Source organism: Gekko japonicus, unplaced genomic scaffold, assembly GCF_001447785.1.
Source record: "Gekko japonicus isolate JY-2015 unplaced genomic scaffold, Gekko_japonicus_V1.1 scaffold154, whole genome shotgun sequence".
Classification (NCBI taxonomy): domain Eukaryota; kingdom Metazoa; phylum Chordata; class Lepidosauria; order Squamata; family Gekkonidae; genus Gekko; species Gekko japonicus.
Window position 1 is genome coordinate 111,950 of NW_015172008.1, and position 19,353 is coordinate 131,302.

Here is a 19,353-nt window from a genome sequence, read left to right on the forward strand (position 1 = left end):
CCTCCCTCCCTTCCTTCCTTCCTTCCTTGCTTCCTTCCTTCCTTCCTTCCTTCCTTCCTTCCTTCCTTCCTTCCTTCCTTCCTCTTTCCCCAAACCCCTCTATCTATTCATCTACCTGTCTACCACCCACCCACCCTACCTTTCTAGGGCCCATTGTCTTCATCCACAATGGGCTTTGCTCCCTAGTTAAATATAATTGGACAGTATCACATGACCTTTCATTATTGTTCATGTGCTTTTGCCTTTTAGATGTGAGATTCTATAATTTCCTAAAGTCAGCAAGAGACACTCTACTCTTAAAAGTTCTTGCCTGCTCCCCTGTTTGCCAGGCAGCTACAAGGTCAGCATGGTGTCATGCCAGACCTCTGGCGTCCTCTTTCTGCTTCTGAGAAGCTTTGTAAAGGTCCTTGGCAGCTCTATTGTTTATAGTTTCTACTGATGCCATGCAGATGTCAGGAGCAGGAGAATCAGGACTGACCCATGCCTGATGCTGTGCAACATGGAACAGTACCATGCAAGAAAGAATAGTGTTGTCAGAAGTCTCACACGGGAGCTTCTCATATAGTCTATGAACTGCCTTAGTGACCCTTATCTCTTTGATGTGGGCATAACAAGATAATTGTAGGATTTTTAACAAGAGGCAGTTGTTGCAAATGTATCAAAATGGCATATGACAGTACAAGAAGGGTTCATGATTGTTTAGTGAGGTAGTGGCTGTCTCTGGAATGGGTCAGAATTACCTACAGACTCTCTGGTCTTACAATTAGAGGGTAAATTTTGAATCATACCACAGTTCTTTCAAACTGTCATACAGGCATGGAGTCCAATTACTACTTTAACCTTCTCCAGTTTCCAATTACCTAGTGCTTTATTTACTGCTCATTAGGTCTAAATCTTTTGGGATAAAAAGAGGAGGCATGTTAAGAACACTGGGCTGCAATTAATCTTAAATTAGAAGTGACTGGTTGGCTCTTTCTAGCAGTGGTATCATCAAGTAGTATTGCCTAAGAGCACGCTTTTGGGATATGATCACTGGAACATTACACTTGTGGTAGTGCAAAAACCCACAAAAGAGCAACACGTGCTTGTCTTGAAAACCTTAATGAAAGACCACTGATCATTTGGAGACTGCAGTTGCTTATCTGGATGGTAGCTGGGAAGCAGGAGCACTGTTTTCTTTGTTCTTCATAGCCCTAAATGGTTTTAGCTTTTACATCCTTTTGCTGTTGCTAAGAGAGCAGTTACCTTTTTGTTACACCGCTGTGTGATCCATGAGAATAGAACTTTCCATTAGAGGTTTGTCAAAGGCCAGCCAGCACATTTGTCTGAGTACTGTATGAACTTCTGCAGTCAAGCAATGCCAGTTTTTAATATATGATTTTGGTCTAATTGCTCATATTAGGATGAAGTTTAAAAATTGAACAGAACAGAAAAACCTACCCTGTGTAGATAAAGCAGTGAATGAAACCAAATACATCAGATATAAGTTATGCTTTTAAATATTCTGCTACAAAAGGCTCCAGGCCCTACAGAACCTATGACAATACAAGAATCTGAAGGCAGATCTTACATTAAAGCTTTTACCACAAAGGCAGCCCATAGTAGACTTGATTTATTCTCTGAACAAATTTGGGTTGGAACACAGTATGAAACTCCAAAGAAATGTCTAAGAATGATCCTCTCCCTTGAGATTCACAATCTCATTGTGTAGTCATTGTGTAACATGTGTGAAACTGGTATGTATAAAACTTCAACCAGTTGTCATGCAGAGCCTGAATTTCTAGTCATAGGCAAGGAAAGTAGTAGAACTCAAAAGTAATATGATGTCCATGAATAAGTTGCTCTCCTTCAGCCTAGCCTGTATCACAGGGTGGTTGTGAGGATAAAATGGAGGATGATAGAACCATGAGTTCATTGGAGGAGGAGGAGACGACAACATTGGATTTCTACCCCACCCTTCACTACTTGAAGGGATCTCAGAGCAGTTTACAATCTCCTTTCCTTCCTCCCCCCACAACAGACACCCTATGAGGTAGATAGAGCTGAGAGAGCTCTCTTGAGAACTGCCCTTGAGAGAACAGCTCCGAAAGAACTTATGACTGACCCAAGGTCACACCAGCAGCTGCATGTGGGGAATCAAACCCTGTTCTCCCAGATTAGAGTCCGCACTCTTAACCACTACACCAAACTGGCAGTGGGAATTAATATAAATTGCACTTTGCCCAAATACTTCCAGCTTGACAGTCTTCCAGAAAACGAGTTATACCATTGACAGCTGCACTGAATATCCTTAGTGGCCTATCGGTTCAATATTATATATGTTCAGGTCTAAGCACTAAGCAGGTCTAAGCACTAAGATACTAATTAAAACCATTTTCATTAGTATCAGAGTAAACAGAGTAAAAATAATGCCACCCTGCATAACTTCAGATAATGTATACCATCAGTCTGAGGGATTGGTCTATTTTCTAGTCCCCCAGGTTGCCAAACATCTGTCCTTTAATATCTGCAAATGAACTAATTTAATATCTAGCCGCTTTCCTTGTGCTCTGTGCGCTATGGAAATGTTATGGGCAATGTGTTGCCCAAAGCAACAGCTGGAGTTTCTTTAGGGTTGAGCTGCTTGTGTATCCTCAACAGGATATTTCCCAAAATTGCATTGCACGCACATCCCTGGATACTTGAAGTATTATTTGTTTCTGGATGTATTTCTCTTGTAAATCAGAGCTTGAGCCAGTGCTGATTTTTTTCTGTAGAAAGAGCTGAGTAAATGATGCAATATGGTCTATAGAAAAGCAGGGTGGAGACTGTCCTTAGGACACTGATGGGTATAAATGGCACTTCAATGACTCCCATGTTTGGTGTAAGATTGCATTCCAGTTTCTTGTACTTTCCCCATATCCCATATGTTTGATCAATAATAGAAAGCCTTGTTTTATGTGTGGCTTATTAGCACTATATGAAATGGTAAAACTGGTTCCTTAAGAGTAAATCCCTTCAGACATTAAGCTAGGTTTCCCCCTTACCTGTCTGTATTGTTGAGGGAAGTATCTGGTAGCTGTTGATTGGATGTTTTTTTGTTTTGCTATTTTATTGGCATCTACTAGTGCCGTCTGGGGTAGTCTTGGACTTTCATGATGCCAGAGCAGTAGGGTGCATTTCCTTTTAAATTACATGCATTGAGTAGACCTTTATTTTTCTCCTTGGTAAATAGTGGGATGGAATAAGCAACAAGGTTTGTCACTGCCAAATGCTGAAATTATTTGACAAGTTTAATCTATGAAAACCATGAATTGGATCCATAGGTTCTGGTCCTGTAATGAAACAGCATTCTTCTGCTACAAGGAGAGTTCCGTCAGGGGAAGAGGCATGTTCCATTGGTAAGAGGAAGGTTCTACCTTCAGCAGATCAAAACCTTTGGATTCAGCTCTGTATGTAGTACAAGTTGGAATGTTCTGATTATCCCCCATTCCCTAGTTCTGCAATGGAATGAATTAAGCAAATTAATTGAGCTCCTTTCAGAAAGTTTGAACACAAATGCCTCTTCAGTCTAGCAGGAAAAAGAGTAAAAGAAGCTATGCTAAATTCTGTGGACAGCTACTTTTTTCCTTACAGAGGCATTACAGGGGTGCTGATTTGGATAGAATGAGCTAGGGAATTTATGGATCTTGGCAGAGGTCATTTCGGGGGGATCGCGGGGGATCGCAGTTCCCCCGGGTGAGGTACAGGGGGGTGGGGCACATGACGAAGCCCCGCCCCCTGCTTCTGGCCGCCCCGCTTCTGGCCCTCATTCAGCCAGGAGGAGGCAGGAGAAGAGGGAGGGTAAGTTGCTTCCTCCCTGCCTCTCCCCACCCCTGCCTGCCTGGGGCCAGGGAGGGCCTTCGCGGGGCTTCCTTGCACTCCCGCCGGCCTTGCTCAGTAGTGGAGCTGCAAGGCCGGCGCCAGCGGCTGGGACCATTGGGGGCGGGGTGTGTGGCCTTATGACACACTTCCGGTGATGTCAGGGGGTGTGGCCTTATGACACACTTCCGGTGATGTCAGGGGGTGTGGTATATGCTAATGATTTATGCTAATGAGTTCCCCTAGCTCTTTTTCTACGAAACGACCCCTGGATCTTGGCAACATAGAACTTCGAGCAACTGTGGAGTGACTTTGTCTATCTTAAATTATAGTTTTGGTGTATTTTTTTCTTGGGTGTGGTTTTGGAATAATCCCACTATGGGAAAATATACATCAGCACTGAAAACTCATATGGATTTTCTAGGAAGGTTCACTAACCTGTTCCGGCTTGTAGATCATTGATGCAAAATGTTTCTGTCAGGATCTTTCTTCCAACCCTGCTCTGATGTCAGGCTGGGGAAAAAGTACTGAAAGCAACTGAGCACACTGTGGTAAGGCGACAGAGGTGCAGGGTTTAGTTCCCTTCACCTGCAAGCTCTATTTTTTAAAAATAGCCTCTACAGGCACCCTTTAGTGTGAGGTTATGTCTAGTTCAGCCTTGCATACTGGAAGTACCGGTAACCATCTGAGCTTGCCCTTTTTGTTAATTCAGTTGATTCTGTGTTTTTTTTTTTTTAAAAAAAGCTTTGTATTGTCAAGTGTTCCCCACATTGCTACAATTTGTCCAAGAATAATTCTTGCCACTAAGCACTTCTCTTCAATAGTTACATTTAGATCCTTTGATAATCTGAATGGTAATCTCACCAAGTTTTTAGTTCCCAGAGTGTAGTGCGCTAAATCCGAATACTGTGTTCCAGCACACGCAGGCTTTTATTCTTGAGACCGTACCAAATGAAAGCAATTAATAAGTCATCAAAGTGGCTTGCCAGAGAAAAAGAATTCTCAAAGGTAGAAAGGGAAAAAATTGGCCTGAGCTTTGTGTGATATGTGTATGTTGGAAATCTTATTTGTTGATTTAATTTGTTTTTTATTACAGGGAACTTGCACCATGCATGGTTACTGGAGAAAGGTGCTAGTACAAGACAAAATGGCAAATGTTTGCTATAAGTGTACTTAACGATATGTAGGTGTCCTTAAAGATGGCCTGGAAATGTCAGCTGGTACAAGATGCAGTAGCCAGAGTCTGGGTGTTGAATACTATGGATCTGTTCCGCTAACAGTAGTTCCTTGCTTTGGTGCAAGGTGCCTTCACCTCATGCAGGACTGGTAATGACTATTAGCTGACCAAAAAAAAGTCTCTTGTGTCAGGGGAAGAAGACACCTTCTTCCGGAGGTAGGTGCCCTTGCTAATGGAGCAGATGTTTGAGATCCAGCCCCCTGGTAGGAAATCTTCAGGACTATCTTCTAATATCTAGTTCTGAGCATGGCCATGAAATGCAGATCAATTAATCCATGCAGTGAGGCCAACTATAGTGAAGGGGCACATTTCTGCAATCAAGGGGCTGGAAAAAACACACAAAAAAAGTATTTTTTAAATGATGCAGGGGTTGAAATTTCCCCAGATCAGAGAATGCCAATTGAGATGTCATGAGATCACAGTTATCACCGTGGAGTTGCCGGAGGCAGCCAAGGTACCAGAGTCTTGGTTTAGACAATCCTGGCAGGAGTGGCTGGGACACGAGCACAAAGTGGAGAGTGGGGCAAAGTAGACATAGAAAGCTAAGAATAGAGACCATGTAGAAAATGGGGATGGGGAGATAAAAGCCTGGAGGAAAACAGATGGAGTTGGAGAAAAGCCTACAAAGAAAATAAAGAGAGGAAAACATAAGGCGAGGGAAAGAAAAGCCTGAAAAAAGAAGCAAATGGTGAGGGTCTGAAAAGAGAGAAACTGGGGCCAGTATGGATTTCCCTCTCCTGCAAGTTTTGTGGATCTCTAGCTTGTATAAAACGAATGCTACCCTAATTGCCCTAGCTCCCAGTCGGCTTCCAAAGCCAGTTCAAGGTAGCTCATTTTGACCTTCAAAAGCCCTAGATGCTTCAGTCTCTTGCCAGTTCATGTATCATCCTGCCTCCAAGCCTATATTCTGTAAGTTGGGCCACGTTGTGGGACTCTGCCTTGTTAAAAGAGTGACTGGCAGGGACCCATGGGAGAGTCTTTTCAGCTGCCACCCTCATATTATGGAACCCCTTCCCCTAGAAGATCAGACTGTTATTGTCTGTCTAGCTGGGCTGTCTGGAAGAAACTGAAAACATTATTCCACTTGAGATGCCATCTTTTTTCATGCTTGCTCATAGTTCCTCATATGGGCTTACTCCTGAGCAAACTTCTAAAGCTTTACATAATCACATGTACATGTTATACGTTGTCCAGTCCCTTCCCACCTATGGCGACTCTATGAACTAATGATTTCCAAAACATCCTATCATTAACAGCCTTGCCTTGAAAACTGAAGGTCATGGCTTCCTTTATTGAATCAATCCATCTCATATTGGGTCTTCCTCTTTTCCTGCTGCCTTCAACTTTTCTTAGCATTATTGTCTTTTTCAGTTAATCTTGTTTTCCCGTGATGTGACCAAAGTATGATAGTCATCTTAGTTCTAAGGAGGCTTGAGCTGGTCTAGAACCCACTTTTTTGTCTTTTTGGCTGTCCATGTAATCATGGAAAACCTAAAAAAGCAGACATTACTGTGGTACATGATTTCATTCTATAAAAACCATAATTGTTCTTCCCTTACTATGGCCCCAGTCACACGGGCAGGAAAATGCGGGGGGGGGGGAGGCGTGGCTGTTTGCCCCGGAGCAAAATAACGCGCGATTGTGCGATCAGACGTCCCGTCGAGGTCCCGTGTTTAGGGGGAGGTGCCGATCACACGACCATCCTGCAGCGCGGCAAAGAAGCGGCGCGGCGCAATCACACCAGCAATCACTAGGCGCCGCTTCCGTGGCAAACGGGATGGATTTTTTAAAAAAACTGAAGTTTGTGCATATGCATGACTGAGCAATCGTATCTGCACATCCGAAGGCGGGTGGTGGGCTTACCGGAGAGGGCGACAGACGCTTCCGGACCCCAACAGAGCTCCGAGGCATAGCCAATGGAGGGGGAGGTGGGCCCCCTCGTTACAGCCGCTCTAACCACCTGCGCGACAGTGGCCATAACGACCCTCCAGAGGCGGCAAGCCTGGTTGCAGTGGGAGGGGGGGTCTCTTTGTGCACATGCGACGGGACATGGGCGGGCGCCAGATGCCACGGGATTCCACCGGAAACATGATCAGGCGCCCGCCCTTGCCCCGCGGTTTCCGGAAACTAGTACCTCGGAGGTACTAGTTTTTTACTCCGCATCTTCGGCGGGAAGCCTCAGGTTCGGCACGGGAGCTCTACGCTTCCCAGATGTAGTGGTGTGATCGCGCCCTATATCATGTTTGCATAAGGATTCAAAAAACATGATGGCCTTTGCATTCCCAGTAATCAAGCATATAAGGTTTCTCTGTCTAGCAGTTTTGAAGAATGTGAAGTCTCTGCCACTCTGCATGTACAGTTGCTATATTTTTAAAGGCAATCTTGTTTACGCTTCTTGTTGCACAATCTTCTGAGAAATCTTTCATTGGCAATGTGTTTTAGTTATTCAGTTATGACCAAATGTCTTCTGGATGACTTCCTGCCTGGGGTTGACTGTGAGTGGTTCCACTAACTTTCATAAGGTGAATTATGCTTTGGAAAAGGTCAGTTTTTAAAGTAAATCTGACAGTAGCAAAAGTGTTCAATGATGATCAAAATTAAACCAAGAACAGTCTTGGGTCCAGTCTCATTTATACATTGGGACAGTTTGTCACGTTGTTTAGGAATTACCGGTAATCGAGATTCATGCTAAGGTCATCTGCTTGCAAAAGAAAATTTCATGGTATGATCAACACTGGGAAATATAAATGGGTTAAAATCTGCTAGAAGACATTGTAGGAAAAATAATTTGGACAAATAAACCAATTCTGTGATGGCATCACCAACTGTTAATCTGAATCCTCTTGAATCTCTAGTTGAGGAAGAACTCTTAACGCAGATCTTCTAAATCCATATCCTGTACTGGATTATACTGATCCTCATGGTAGGCTTTAGTTAGTTTTCTGTATAAACGATTGTTCTCAGTGAAAAGAACTTGTGCAAACTTTGTATAGCCTCCCCCCCCCCGCCCATGAGTAGTTCAGTAGTCACTTCAAAGGCAACTTGTATTAAGAACATAAGAATATAAGAGACGCCAATGTTGGATCAGGCCAAAGGCCCATCCAGTCCAACACTCTGTATCACGCAGTGGCCATAAATACCAGTGCCATCAGGAGGTCCACCAGTGGGGCCAGGACATTAGAAGCCCTCCCACTGTTGACCCCCCCCAAGCACCAAGAAGACAGAGCATCACTTGCCCCAGAGTCCCTATCTATACCTTGTGGCTAATAGCCACTGATGGACCTCTGCTCCATATGCTTATCTAATTCCCTTTTGAAGCAGTCCATGCTTGTAGCCGCCACCACTTCCTGTGGCAGTGAATTCCATGTGTTAATCACTCTTTGGGTGAAGAAGTACTTCCTTTTATCCGTTCTAACCCGACCGCTCAGCAATTTCATGGAATGCCCACGAGTTCTTGTATTGTGAGAAAGGGAGAAAAGTACCTCTTTCTCTACCTGCTCTTTCCCATGCATAATCTTATAAACTTCAATCATATCACCCCTCAGTCGTCGTTTCTCCAAGCTAAAGAGCCCTAAGCGCTTTAACCTTTCCTCATAGGGAAAGTGTTCCAACCCTTTTATCATTCAAGTTGCCCTTTTCTGCACTTTTTCCAAAGCTATAATATCCTTTTTAAGGTGTGGTGACCAGAACTGCACACAGTATTCCAAATGAGGTCGCACCATTGATTTATATAGGGGCATTATGATATTGGCTGATCTGTTTTCAGTACCCTTCCTAATAATACCCAGCATAGCATTGGCCTTCTTATAAATGCAATATATTATAAATGCAGTAGTTGAGAAGAGGGCATATTTTGGATTGCAAAACTGCCCTTTCCGAAGGAAAACATTAGTTGGTGAATAAAATATAATTAATGTCATCCATCACCATGAAGGGGGTATATTTTAATGGCTCTGTACTCAAGTGTATGCAAACATAAAATATGCTGTTACAGAACCATATATAAAAGTTTAGCTTATCAGGGCTGAATGCAATTATGCTTTAGAAAAGTAAAATGCAGTATCATTTCCTATTTAGAAGGAAAACAGTAATATATATCATTTGAAATCTTGCTAAAAACAGGCTTCATGAAAATGTTCCATAGGCTGCAGTTCTCTGCAGGCTTCCCTGTAAATCCCATAGGATTCAGTGATACTAGTGAATAAGTATAGGATTGGACGGTATTGCTGGAATCCTGTGCATGCATACTTGGAAATAAATACCACTGAACTTAGTAGGACTGAACTTCTGATTATATTTGCATAGGATCAGCCTGCATATCTATTTTGCCTTATTCAAAGAAACATCATTGAATTTGCATGAGGTTTTTAATCAATACCCATTAACTTTCTGCAAATATCTGGTGGCATTTTGCAAAATACTATTACTTTTAGCTTTGCCCATTATATTCTTGGTTATTTGTAATGTAGCTATGTGGTTCTGACAGTTACCTCATTAAGAGAAAAAAGGATCACTTTTTATTTGAATATGCTCATTTAAAATGTATGCACATTTACAATTGTTTCATGAAGTGCAGTTTGTGCTGAGAATCCGGCTTGTTCATGGCCTCTCCAGTGTGACTGGTCAGGTTTGCTGTGTGTTTACTTAAACGTATTTATTAATAGAATGCTCTAGGAGTTCATGGACTCTGAAGAGTCATCGTCCATGTCCAAGTACCCTTAACAGATTAGCCCTGTATTAATAAATGAGAATGCTCAAGGGTTCTGACACTGAGGGTTGTAGCTTGTTGCATACTCCTTCGAAATTAAGAGTGGTTAGTCCAGTTTATGATAATAGCTTAGTAAATGTAAAAGTAAATGTATTTATAGTTAGGATTTTTGGCTCCAATTTGCATCACCTTGCACTTGGCCACATTGAACCCCATTTGCCACGTTGATGCCCACTCGCCCATCCTCAACAGATCCCTTTGAGGTGCCTCACAATCCTCTCTGCTTTTCACCACCCCGAACAACTTCGTGTCATCCACAAATTTAGCCACTTCACTCCTTACTCCCAACTCCAAATCATTAATGCACAAGTTAAAAAGCATTTAATTGAGTACTGATCCCTGCGGTACCCCATTGCTTACCACCCTCCACTGAGAAAATTGCCCATTTATATTCACTCTCTGTTTCCTATGAATTAGCCAGTTTTTGATTCACAAAAGGACTTGTCCTTTTATCCCGTGACTATTGAGCTTACTTAGGAGCCTTTAATGAGGAACTTTATCGAAAGCTTTCTGGACCATGGAGGGTTTTCAAGGCAAGAGACCTTCAAAGGTGATTTGCCATTGTCTGCCTTTGTATACTAACCCTAGACTTCCTTGGTCATCTCTCATCCAAGTACTAACCAGGGCTGACTCTGCTTAGTTTCCAAGATCTGACAAGATTGGGCTAGCCTAGGCTATCCAGGTCAGTGCTTGAGTAGGTCTGTTTAAAAATACCAAAAAAATGGTAAGTTCGAAATACACAATGTAGACTTTTGATAAGGAAATGATGATTTAAGAAGCAGCCCCAGTTGGGATCTAAGTTGTGTGAGCAGTGGTGTGAAATTGTCGAACCTTGTACCTAATAATTTTCCATGTGGGTGAGCAGGTGAACATTCTGCTGGTATTTAGACAACTAAATGTGCTTTATGAGGTTCACTTTGAGAAGTGCTTGGAAACTACAGAGTCCAGAATGTAATGACTGAAACATGACTAGAGTGAGTGAGTCACATGGAATACACAATTACAGTGTTGCAGTCCTTTCATTGGCTCCCAGTTGGTTGCTTGACCCAATTCAAAGTGCTGGCATTAGCTACTATGAAAAAAAAAAATAAAGCCTCGAGTTTAACTTCCCTCAGCAGTGCAGGACAAAGAAGAGTAAAATTTGGAATTGAGGTCAAAAGTACCCCTAATTGAAAACATAAAAAGCTCACAGAAATGTAAATGGGGTCAAATTGACCTCACCATTTTTAGAGCATAAAACACAGTTGGGAATATGTAAAACTGTTTATTTTAAAGAAAGCAATCATTTTTAACTGTTACAATATTGATTCGTCTTCCTGGAAGATCTTCTAAAGCTCTTCCAGGGCATGCCAAGTAGCTTCTGAGTCAAATGTCTGAGAAGTACCCTGGACTGCCAGTTCTTCCATTATTGTTCAGTGGAGTTTTGAATTTCAAGCCTAGGCTAATTGATGCAGCAGGGCCTTTTTAGCAGTGACACCAAGGCTTTGAAACATCCTATTGAGAAGGTGCTCTGCCTATCTTAACTGGTTTTAAAATACTAGGCAAAAGCAGTCTTTTCAAGAGAGTGGTTGTTATGTGATGTGTCTGGTTGGTGCTCTCAGTAAGCTAAAATCCTGAGGAGAAAGTAAAAGTTCTGTATTAAAAGAGTAATATTTAATAATTAGCAAAGAAATGAGTATGGATTTGAAAGGCACAAAAGTTGCAGGCCTCTGGGCAGCCTGCCAAGGAAGGGTGCAGTTTCAGTTCCTGTAGCCATAGAAACCTCTATGAGGTTTTCAGAAACCATTTATGTAGAATAGAGGAATCCAAATACATCGCACATGATTGACCTGTTGATGGACAGTCTCAGTTCTGGACGTTGGTATTTAGGTAGGAACCAGTAAACTGGGTGCCTGAGATATGCTGTCTGAATGGGTCTGTCCAGAGCCTGGATGTTAGTCACAGTGAATGACAGAGCTGGTTTCTGGTGACGACAACAGCAGAAAGTGCTTCAGAGGACAGGATAGCAGAAGAAGAGTTTTCTGAAGAAAATAATCCTGTGGTCTGGCAGTAGGACTTCGGAGAAAGACGAACCTGAGCTGGGTCAGCTGAGGAAGCTGTGGAGTCTCCCCGGAGATGCACCAGCACTGGCTTATTCATTGAGCTCTGCTGCATGTTTGGTTTTGTGATTGATGGTTTCTGTTTTATTGTGTTTTATTATTCAGCTCTAACTTTATATATGCCTTGAAACTATAAAGGAAAGGCTAGAAACATTTAAATAAACAAATCACATTCTTTGATTCACTCTGGTGAGTAGAGCAATCCATCATTGTCGGTGTTGTTAGGTTTTATATATTTATTTGTTTAGTAAGCTGTTAATTCCAAACTTGTAGGCTTTACTTCTTATTTTAACATGCTGGTCAAAGAAAAAAAAAAGATTGGGAGCATACAATGTTGCGTTTCTGAGTGTAGTTATTTTGCATATAAGATGTTGGTGAGGTATTTGCTAGAGTCTGAAAAGTTGCTTCTCTTCAAGTATGTTCCTGCCTCCACTGGCAAAACACAGTCTGAAAGCCTTTACGAAACATCAGTGATCTCTCTTCCGCCTCTCTAATTATAGGGGAAGATACTGTACAAAAGCTGTTGATGGTTTTTTCTCTGAATGACACCTGCAAACCTGATGACTGTTAGAAGGTCCATTGTGTTTTCCTGTTCAATGAAGAGGAAAATGGAGTAGGAAAATATCCCTCTTCTGAATGTAACAAATACTTGAGACAGAATGACATCTTTCTTGTTTTTTAAAGCCCAAACTCTACTGGGATAATAGGAGGCTTTTCTTACTGCCTAGCTGCCTTTGTTCTCTTAAAATAATGCTTTTCTCGGTGTATAGTATCCATAAAACTACAGAGCTGTGTTTTAAAGAAACAAAACATCATTAAGGGTCAGGTGGTTAGTGTATTTTCTTAGCCCATTTGGTCAAAGGTAGGTTTCTGTGATCAGGAGTCTTATATGGAAGGGATGCAAAAGACTGCCTTCATTCGTTTTGTTCTTCATCTGCATCCTTTCAGCCTTCCATCCTAGGATACTGCCTCTAGGGCTGCCCATGTTTAGAACTCTGGGTCAGAAACTGCTTGTAGCTAAACTAGACCTGAGTCCAGCAACATCTTAGAGACCAACAAGATTGTCAGAACTTAAGCTTTCGAGAGTCAAAACTCCCTTTGTCAGATACCGAAAACCTTGGTCTCTAAGGGGCTCACTGGACTCAAATGTTGCTCTTCTATTGCAGACCAACACAGGTACTCTCCTGAAATTGCTTCTAGGTAGCTGACAGTGCAGTCGGAAACAAAACTACCCTCATTCTAAGCCCACTGACTTTAATGGAATTAAGAAGATCGTGGGCGATTTTGCACTAGAGCTGCCTCGCGGCACAGCCGCCATTTGCCCCGACACAAATATGTCAATTTCACACCCGAAGCTGCGGGGCTGCATTTTGACTCGCAGCTTCGCCCGATTTCCTCCGCAGTTTTGTGATCCTGGTTTTTGACGATTACGAAACTGCGGAGGAAATCGGGCAAAGCCGCGGGTCAAATGCAGCCCCGCAGCCTCGGGTGTGAAATTGACAAATAGTGTCAGCGCAAAAGGCGCCTGCGCCGCGAGGCAGCTCTAGTGCGAAATCGCCCTGTGACACAGTTTAGCATTGAAATGTTAGGTGTTTATACTCTCTCTTTTTTAAAGCCTCTAAATTGTGAGAACTTTTGCCTCTTTCCCCCCTAACCCTGTTAGCTACCATTGTTTTCCCTCACTGATGCTGCTTTGGAACCCTTCTCATTACTCTGGTGTTTTCTTTCAGGGAAAGTGATCCTTTTGCTCCCCATACAACTCCATTGCCCCAAATGCTTTTCAGGTTATGTCAGTGCTTATTTTATGGACAGAGAGGTGCTTGGGGTTTGCATCTATGTGGGAGATGAGCCATCTCTTAAGTCACTCTTCTTCTGTTTAAGGAGGAGGAGTGGCTGCTGTTGCTTTCTGGTAAGGGGAAAGCACTTTGCCTGTGTGCACAGGTAGTCTTACTTCTGCTTAAGAATTTTGTGTTGTGGATACACAGTGATTTTCAGCTAGTCACTTATTTCTGTATCCCGTCATTCCTTAGCTGTAAAATGGAACCAATATTGTCTAAATAGTATAAATGCAGTATATAATGTGTGTGTGTATTTTGATTGCCACATTGCTTATGTCATCTGGAGATTACTCTCTTATGTGCAGGCTTAGTTTCTGCTTATAGCACGGCCAGGTTATGATGACAGTCTTCTCCCATGATCCTACCCACTCACGCCCTGCCCTGTTATCATCTGTTAAAGGGTATAAGTGCCCCCACAGCAGTGGGGACGTCCGATTCTCTCCTCTCCTGCTGGTCACGTCTGTGATAAGATCCCTCACCCTCCACTGACCAGACAATGGGAGGCTGAGTTTGGAACAGAAAGTGTGCCAGGTATGGATTCTCTTCCTATCCCGCTGATGGAGCCCCCCCCCCCCCTTTTTTCTTTTTTTTTACCTTTTTCAGATTTCCAATCTGCTGGCCAATGGTAGTGGGAAGGGTGGGAATCTTGAAGATGGAAGCACAATCCACTATAATTCTTTAGTCACCACCCCTGCATATTCCTTTCTTCCCTGCGCTCCTGCATGGTGAAGGTGACACCGCCTGCATCACTGGGCAGCCTGCTCAGCTTCACTGGTGGTCATCTTTAGTAGTGGCAACTTCTCCCAGTGACCACCACTAGCTGTCTTCTTGCCCACCAGGCTTCTTCTGTCCCCATAAGCAACCACGGCCACTGCTTACCACTTCCCCTGACTGCCCAGGCAAGATCTTTTGGGGTGGCTAGGTGGCTCCCCAAATGGCTGAGATTTCATGAAACAGCATCACAGGATCTTGAGTTTTCTTTAAGTTAAACAATGTTGGGAGTTTTTAAAATCCTCCTCACCATTTTCTTTATTTATCAGATTTTCCTGCAAACCTGGAGATGCTCCCAGGTTTGTCTATTCCTGGAGATGCTCTGTCTATTCATGAACCGGTTTTGTGGATTTTTGATCCAGAGCCACATTCAGAATTGGGGATGAAGATGTCCATTGGGAGAGCCCAGCACTGAAAGCCTTGTAGTGAAGCAAAAAGAGGCTGTATTATGAGGTTTAATCTGTGAATCACTGCAGGACTAGATTGTCCCCTCACAACATGTTTGCATGTTGTGACCTCACAACTTCTCCAGTCATGCAAAAACCAAAGTAGGAGATGAAGCCATCCCATCATCAGTGAGAGATCCTAGGCCAGGTTCATACATGCAGGGAAATAAGATTTATTTTATTTTATTGGATTTTTATCCTGCCCACCCTGCATAGCGGGCTCATGGCTGGTTCCATCAAATATGGCAGAGACTTAAGATATTTAGATGGACCACACCACTTCAGTTTGCAGGTGGAGGATTGTGTTTCGGAAGGCTTACCTGTGTTAGAAACTCCCTGCAAATTCAAACACAAAACCAAACATACAAAAAACAGAACCAACACAGCTAGGAACAGCACCATCTGTGCTAGTCAGTTTATATAGAATATTCTGTATGAATGACCATTCACAACTAGAATCAACCACCTGTCATCTCAAGTGGGTACAGTCAGTTCTGCCATCCCGGGGCACTGCTACTTCATTCTCCTGTGTGTGTGAACCAGGGCAAAGAGTCATGTCAGTAATTCAGGTGCTCCACTGAATCGTGGTTCCCAGAGAATAATACCAATTTTTCTAGCAGATTCCCAACTCGGCAGTCCTCTGCCTAAGAAAAGATGGATGACTTGACTTGGATGCTCACTTTGAGCCAGAGTCTCAAGATAGCAAATGAAATGGGAGGAGGTCAAAGGAGGCACCTTTTAAGATACCTGAAGGCAAGATACTGTATCAACCGAAGAGGTGTGGTTCCCAGCAGGCACTGGTTATACCTGCTGGGTGAACTGGGAATGTTAACACATAGCACAAAAAAGGCTGCAGTCTCTCTGGAGGGGGGGAGGGATCAAGAAGGAGCCCACAAGTTCCCTCTGAGCAGCCTGAGATGCACCTTTGAGATTCTAGCCAACTTAAATTCAGTAAAAATGCCTGAATTATATCTTTCCATTTGTACCCTTATTTCTTTCCATTTTTCACACACCTGCAACTTAGTATAATCAAAACAGCCAGACCTAAAAATGGTAACTCTAGCCATATTTTCTTCTAAAATGCTTGCGGTAAGCATTAGCAGTCTGAAATCTTGTTGCACTGAGGTTTATCAGTTGCTGGAGAGGTTTTTCAATTGCAAATCCCATTTTGCTATTAATATATGAATTGCTTTTTGACTTAAAGGTTGATGGAGGCAATAACAAAGAGGACTGTCTCTTCGCATGGACTCCCCAGGCCAGTTTTTTGCAGTAATTTACCTTTGGTTTTCTCTGAACGCAGTGCTTGCTTTTCATTCACTTTGCAAACACAGGCAGATTTTTAAAAAGGTGTTTCTATAGGGCACAGCTTTCTATCTTGTTAATGTGCAGGAGAGACAGCACAGCATTGCATCTGATGAGTTGTCTGCTGTAATAAATATTTCTTAAAATAGAGCTGTTAAGAGAAGGTGCACATATTTACTGCTGTGGAGAAGACTGGAAGTTAAGTTATTGAGATCTTCAGTGCTAAATATTGTTGATGCAAATCTAGGGGTGGGTGACGGGTTTGTTTGGGACTGCTGTACTACTTAGAGCATATTCCTTGTGCTTAACTGCACATAAGACTTTAAGAAAAGAAGAAGAGGAAGAGGAGGAGGAGGAGGAGGAGATTGGATTTATACCCCACCCTTCACTACCTAAAGGAGTTTCAGAGCGGCTTACAAACTCCCTTCCCTTTTCCTCCCCACAACAGACACACTGTGAGGTAGGTGGGGCTGAGAGAACTCTGACAGAAACTGCTCTTTTTCGAAAACAGCTGTGCCAGAATTATGGCTTGCCCAAGGTCATCCAGTAGGTGCAAGTGGAGGAGTGGGGAATCAAACCCGGTTCTCGCAGATTAGAGTCCACGCACTTAACCAGTACACCAAACTGGCTCTGCTGGATCAGACCAGTGGTCCTTTTAGACCAGCATCCTGTCTTACCAGGTAGCCAACCAGTTACTCTGGAGGGCCAACAATAGGGCATAGATGGTGCTTCATGGTAGTGGTATTCAGAGGTTTGTGGCCTCTGAATATGGAGATTTCCATTAGCTACTGTGGCTAATAGCCACTGATAGGCCATGAATCGGTCTAATCCCCTTTTAAGCTGTCTATGTCTGTGTCCATCACTACATCTTCTGAAAGTGAATTCCATATTTTAATCATGTATAGAGAGGTATTTCCTTTTGTCCATCCTGAGTCTACTACCCATCAACTTCATTGAATGCCCTCAGGTTCTTGGACTTTGGGAGAGGGAGGGGAAAGTTCTCTCTGTCTACTCTCTCTCTCTCTCTCTCTGCCCTTTGTACAACTTTATAAACCTTTATCATGCGCCCCCCCCCCTTGTCCTTTATCTAAACTGAAAAGTCTCTTCAGCCTTTTCTCATAGGGAATGTGTTCCACCCTCCTAATCATCTTGATTGCCCTCTTCTGTACTTTTTCCAACTTTGCAATGACCTTTTTGAAATACTTTGACCAGAACTGCATACATTATTCCAAAAGAGGCTGCACCGTAGATATCTCTACAGGGGCATTCTAATATTGGCTGCCTAATTTTCAGCCCCTTTCCTAATAATCGTCAGCATAGAGTTTGTCTTTTTCACCGCTGCAGCACAGTGGGTTGACATTTTCATTGAGCACCACAACCCCAAGGTATCTTTCCCTCTCAGTCACGCAAAGTCATTAGCATGTACTTAAAATTTGGTCTTTTTGTTCCATTGTATGTCACCTTACACTTAGCAACATTCAGTCTCATTTGCCACATTGTTGCCCACTCATCACCCAATTTGTGGAGATCCTCCTGGAGCTCTTCACTGTCAGCCTTGGTTTCCACCATCCTGAATAATTTTGTGTCAACTGCAAACTTGGCCATTGCACTGCTTACCCCCTAGTTCCAGATCATTTGTGAACACATTGAATAGCATCAGCCCCAGTACTAAGCTTGTGGGACCCCCAGTGCTTACTTTCCACTATTGCGAGAACTGTCCTATTATTCCTACTCCATAAAAGGACCATCCTCTTATTCCTTGACTGCTAAGCTTACTTGGGAATCTTCTGTGAGGTACCTTGTCAAAAGCCTTTTGAAAGTCCAAGGATATAATGTGTCTTCTAATTTGCCTGGGACGGGCGTTAGGCAAACTGGCATGTAATTCCTGGTTCCCCTCTGGACCTCTTTTTAAAAAATCAATGTGACATTTGTTACTCTCCAGTCTTCTGGTACAGTGGTTGATTTTAGTGATAAATTACATATATGGGTTAGTACACCTGGAGACTACTAGTTTTTAGTTCCCCAGTAGGTCTAGATCGTTATCTCTCATCACCTCAATTTGTTCCAGTTCTTGGTAGTTTCTTCCTGAAAATAGTGGCTGTGGTGTGGGTACATGTCCTGCGCTTTCTGTAATGAACATAGAAGCAAAGAATTCATTTATCTTCTGTAGGTTTCTGTCAGTGCGCACCACTGGTTATCTTTTCTCTCTCTGATGTGGTATGTTGTTGAGTGGGAGTGGTATGTTGTTGAGTGGGAGCAACTTTATCAGGGAGCAGTTTTATTAAGCAATTATGAATTATGTCTTACAAAAGTCACCCATACTTATTTTTATTTTATTTATTCATTTGACTTCTATCCCGCCCTCCAGCCGAAGCAACTCAGGGTGGCTTACATACAATTATCCCCTCATTTGTTCTGTTAATTTGACACAATACCCTCCTGGTAAAGTTTTATGAAATAAATTCTCACTGATCGCCTGGGTTGCCTTAGTCAAACATGTGGTGCTTGTTTTCTCCACACAGTCATGTACATTGTGGCAAACTGTCAAAAGTGATTTGTGATATGGCATGCAGGCCATAGAAACCAGCAATAGTACCTGGTGTGTGAAACTAACTTGGATCCAGGCATAGCTTTCCCATAAGACCAGAATGGTGCTTAAAACTAGCATCTGATGATGTCTGATACAAGTTCATATCCAGTGGATACCTTAAATAGTCCATGTTGGAGATTTGAATATTAACTGGGTTTCCATTTAATAATTTAATTATAGATACAGATACGCACAATACTACGGTGGTAGAATTTGTGTATAGTCGGCTGCATTGTAAATCATCCTATTTCCTTTTGGGGTCATCTGTTGTGGTATTGCTTTTGTTTTTGTTACCTTGGCAATTTCTTATAACTTGCTGATAATAGTTTTTTCTTTCTTAAAACTTGTTTTTCTCACTCGGAGCATTGGGGACCCACTGAGTATGCTCGTGCATGATGCATCTTCAGCTCAGGTTTCCTGTAGGGATTTGTTTGAATAACATTTAAGTGCAATAAAATGACA

The 19,353-nt window shown here is 42.7% G+C and overlaps 1 protein-coding gene across 1 annotated transcript in view; it reads left to right on the forward strand.

Annotated features, from left to right (window-relative positions):
- The window catches only part of VPS50 (VPS50 EARP/GARPII complex subunit), a 122,331-nt gene that overhangs the window by 91,198 nt on the left and 11,780 nt on the right, over positions 1-19,353 (forward strand). The gene's annotated exons all lie outside the window — the stretch shown is intronic.